Source organism: Myotis lucifugus, unplaced genomic scaffold, assembly GCF_000147115.1.
Source record: "Myotis lucifugus unplaced genomic scaffold, Myoluc2.0 scaffold_870, whole genome shotgun sequence".
NCBI classification, from domain to species: Eukaryota; Metazoa; Chordata; class Mammalia; order Chiroptera; family Vespertilionidae; genus Myotis; species Myotis lucifugus.
Genome location: NW_005871918.1, coordinates 102243 through 107133, shown reverse-complemented (window position 1 = coordinate 107133; position 4891 = coordinate 102243). Strand labels below are relative to the sequence as shown.

Genomic DNA, 4891 nt, shown 5'->3' with positions numbered 1-4891 from the left:
TAGGTATCTTAATTTTTTTGGTGCGATGGTAAATGGGATTGTTTTTCTAATCTCTCTTTCTGACAGTTCACTATTGGTGTATAGAAATGCCTCAGATTTCTTGGGGTTAATTTTGTATCCTGCTACATTGCCAAATTCATGTATTAAGTCTAGTAGCTTTTTGATGGAGTCTCTAGGGTTTTGTATGTATAATATCATGTCATCTGCAAATAAGGACAGTTTTACTTCCTCTTTTCCAATTTAGATGCCTTTTATTTCTTCTTCTTGCCTAATTGCAATGGCTAATACTTCCAGTACTATGTTGAACAGGAGTGGTGAGAGTGGGCATCCCTGTCTTGTTCCTGTTCTTAGGGGAAATGGTGTTAGTTTTTGTCCATTGAGTATAATGTTGGCCTTGGCCTGTCATATATGGCTTTTATTATGTTGAGGTATGATCCTTCTATTCCCACCTTTCTGAGAGTTTTTATCAAAAATGGGTGTTGGATTTTGTCGAATGCTTTTTCTGCATCAATTGATATGACCATGTGGTTTTTTTCTTTCAATTTGTTTATGTGATGTATCACATTTATTGATTTACGGATGTTGTACCATCCTTGCATCTCTGGGATAAATCCTACTTGGTCATGGTATATGATCCTTCTGATGTACTGCTGGATCCGATTTGCTAAGATTTTGTTGAGGATTTTGGCATCTATGTTCATGAGGGATATTGGCCTGTAATTCTCTTTCATTGTGATGTCTTTACCTGGTTTTGGTATTAGGGTGATGCTGGCTTCATAGAATGAGCTTGGAAGCGTTCCTTCCTCTTGAATTTTTTGTAGTAGTCTGAGGAGGGTAGGTTTTAGTTATTCCTTGAATGTTTGGTAAAACTCCCCTGTGAAGCCATCTGGCCCTGGGCTTTTGTTTGCCGGAAGCTTTCTGATGACTGCTTCAATTTCTTCCATAGTTATTGGCCTATTGAGGTTTTTAGATTCTTCCTGATTGAGTTTTGGAATGTTGTATATTTCTAGGAATTTGTCCATTTCCTCCAGGTTGTCTAGTTTGTTGGAGTAGAGTTGCCCGTAGTATTGTTTAACAATCATTTGTATTTCTGCGGGGTCTGTTGTTATTTCGCCTCTATCATTTCTGATTTGGTTTATTTGGGACCTCTCTCTTTGCTTCTTGGTGAGCCTGGCTAGGGGTTTGTCAATCTTGTTTATCCTTTCAAAGAACCAGCTCTTGGTTTCATTGATTTTCTGTATTGTTTTTTTGGTCTCAAGTGTTTTTTTCAAAAAAATGTTTTGTACAAAAATACTGTCAAAATTTCCTAAAAAGCTTTCAATACTGAATAAAACTATTAGAACAGTGTCAAAAATGTTGAAGAGGAAAACAAAATAAAAATCTGGGGTCCTGCAGCCTGACCTGCATGCGCCATCGCCAGGGAGGCCTGGGAGATGATGGAGGAGGGGTAGGGGTAGGGGGAGGGGGAGGGGGAGGGGGAGGGGAGGGGGAGGCAAGGCTCCAGGGAGGCCAAGGCCCCCCGCCCCACCCCCTGCCATTCACTGGCCACCTTGGCTGGAACCCAAAGTCCTTCCTCCCAGGTAGGCAGTGGGCGCCAAGGGGAGGGACCGCTCCTGAGGGCAGGAAGCTGCGGCTTAAAAGGGCAGCCCTTGCAGGGCCATCCCTCCCTCCCATGGTCCCGAGCCTCTCAGAGAACTTCTCCTCTGCCCCCGCCATGTCCCACTGCCTGGGCGAGGCATTGGGCTGCAGCCCTGGGCTCCGCTGTAGCTGACTTGGCTGCGCTGCTGGGCTGGCCTGGCCTGCAGGCAGCCCGCAGCCGCCACCCTGCAGCTGGAGCTCCCGCCACCTTCCTGGTGACACTACAGCCAGGCAGTGGCTGACCGCCAGGACGACCTGACTTCTTCAGGAGGGTGGAGGGCTTCTTCCACTGTGCGCCAGCATCATGGAGGACAAGCTGGTGGAGGACCTCAAGACCCTGAAGGGAGAGGGAGGGAGGAGCAGAAGCGGGTGAGCGGCATCATGCGGATCATCAAGCCCTGCAACCATGTGCTGAGCCTGTCCTTCCCCATCTGGCGCCAGGACAGTTCCTGGGAGGTCACCCAGGGCTACCAGGTCCAGCACCGCCAGCACCGCACGCCCTGCCAGGGAGGTAGCTATTCCTGACAGCACTGAGGTGAGTGTAGATGAAGTGAAAGCTTTGGCTTCTCTGAGGACATGTTCATGTGCCATTTGGGGGTGCCAAAGCTGGTGTTATGATCAACCCCAAGAACTATACCGATAATGAGTTGGGAAAGATCACAAGGAGGTTTACCATGGAACTGGCAAAGAAGGGCTTCATTGGTCTGGGCATTGTTGTGCCTGCCCCAGACATGAGCACGGGGAGCGAGAGATGTCCTGGATTTCGGACACCTGTGCTAGCACCATCGGGCACTATGCTGTTAATGCCCTTGCCTATGGCACTGGCAAGCCCATCAGTCCAGAGATGGATCTCTGCTACTGGCTGGGGAGTTTTCCAGGGAATCAAAAACTTCATCAGTGAAGCTTCTTATAAGAGCATTTTAGAAATGACACCAGGGTTTGGAGATAAAACATTTGTTGTTCAGGGATTTGGTAATGTGGGCCTTCACTCTATGAGATATTTGCATCACTTTGGTGCTAAATGTGTTGGTGTTGGTGCATCTGATGGGAGTCTATGGAATCCAGATGGTATTGACCCAAAGGAACTGGAAGACTTCAAATTGCAGCATGGATCAATCCCGGATTTCTCTGAGGCAGAGCTTTATGAAGGGGGCATCTTAGAGGCCGGCTGTGACATACTGATCCCTGCTGCCAGTGAGAAGCAGCTGACCAAGTCCAGTACACCCAGAATCAAAGCCAAGATCATCGCTGAAGGTGCCCATGGGCCAACAACTCTAGAAGCAGATAAGATTTTCCTGGAGAGAAACATCATGGTTATTCCATATCTCTACCTGAATGCTGGGGCGGGGGTGGGGAGGTGGGGGCGCGTTTCAATATCTTACTTTGAGTGGCCGAAGAACCTAAATCATATCAGTATATCAGTTATGGCTGTTTGACCTTCATATATGAAAGGGATTCTACCACTTGCTCATTAGCTTCTCCATCTGCTTGTGGATTGACTGAGCCACTGCAAATGGATCCACTCCTTTCATTCTTCAGCAAATTCTCTCAGCACATATCCAAGTGAGGTTGACATATTATTCCCAGAGGGGAGCCCTACTAGGAAAGACTGTTTTCAAGTCAGCATCGAATTTACTGAAATTTGTAAAATTTTTCTTAAGTGGAAAAGCCTGCTTCCAACACAAAGAGAGCTGAGGTCTCTACAGAATAGTCCTATGTGTGTCCACATCAATGATGATTTGTTTTCCGAATGTGGACCTCTGAGCAGTCCTGCTTCCAGGCATTTCCTATGTAGGGCAGTAGATTCCATTTCCCCTGGCCTGACATTTCTGACTCTCCTTTCAGAAATGAGTTTGCTAATCCTTGAAACATTTAGGTTGCTTTTCCTGGCCCACCTACATTTTATTGACAGTTTTCTTACAGTCACTGAAATAAATTTCAGTACCCCATTAAAAGCCTCATTTATAGTAAGTAACATGAATTTAGCCTTGGGACTTCCTATGTTGAGACCATCACAGTGGTTGGTTACTTGCTTCTCAGTCTCTTAACCATGATGTTGAATTTCAGTTCCCAAATGTGTGACATCACAAACCATTCTTTAAAATATTGTTTTGGTTATTGCAGGATTGGTCTACTTTATTTTGACCATAATTGGTTCGACATGCCCTGAAAACATCACTGAAGAAACTTCAGCTGGACCATGTAGATCTATTCATCATTCATGTGCCAATAGGTATGAAGGTCAGCTTTTGTTTTCCTTGTTATCCCGAGTATTTAAAGGTAATTTTAAGTTTTGATGTAATTTCACATTTACAGAAATTTACCAGAATAATAGGAGGACCTTCCATATACCCTTGACAGAGATTCATCAGTTTTGTTCATTTGCCTAATTTTTTGATTGCCTTTTCCCTCTTTTTCTTCTCCTCCCTTCCCCCATCTCCCTCTTTGTGTGTGTATATGTATGTGTGTGTACACGTCTTTGTGTGGATTTGTGTTTCATTTCTCTTAGTAGACTTCTAGGGTAAAAGTTGACGAGTCTGTGGTAATTTTTATGAACCTGAGGAATTATTTCCAAACTAACTATATAATACTGTACTCCAACCATCTGTGTTTGAAGGTTCCAGTGTCTCTGCATCTTGTACAGTAGTACTTCTTATAGTCTGTCTTTTTTTTTTAATTTGAATGTATTGCAGTGACATGGGCCAGTGAAATTATATAGGTTTCTGGTATACAGTTCCACAGCAGATCATCATCTGTATATCGTACTGTGTGTTCACCACCCCAAGTCAGGTTGCCTTCCATCATCATTCATCTACTTCACCTCACCCCTTTTAATCTGTCTTTTTGCTGAGGCCCCATCTAGTGGATATGAAGCAGTATCACATCGTGGATGTAATTTACATTTCCCTAGCACAAGTGATAATGAGTGTTCTCTCCTATGCTGTTTACCATTTGTGTATCTTTGGAGAGATATGTATTCAAATATATGACTCCCAACCCTTTTGGGGGTTGTTTGTCTTATTCATTTTAAGAAATCACATATTATGAATACAAGTCCTTTATTAGCTGAATCTTGCCTTTTAAAACCCAGTCTGGCAATCTCTTATGTTATTTGAGTTCTGGGTATGGTTCCTTCATATTTAATATTCATAAAGTTGTTTTTAATATCTGCTATTTCTCTTTGTGTTTTCTGTTTTTCCCATAGATAAAAATGTCCCTATGTTCATTTTTTTAATTTAAGTTACATTTTAGT

General features: G+C 43.7%; 1 pseudogene; it reads left to right on the top strand.

Annotated features, from left to right (window-relative positions):
• Positions 1–3141, top strand: part of LOC102421344 — a 3361-nt pseudogene extending 220 nt beyond the window's left edge.
• The last annotated feature ends 1750 nt before the right edge of the window (positions 3142–4891 follow it).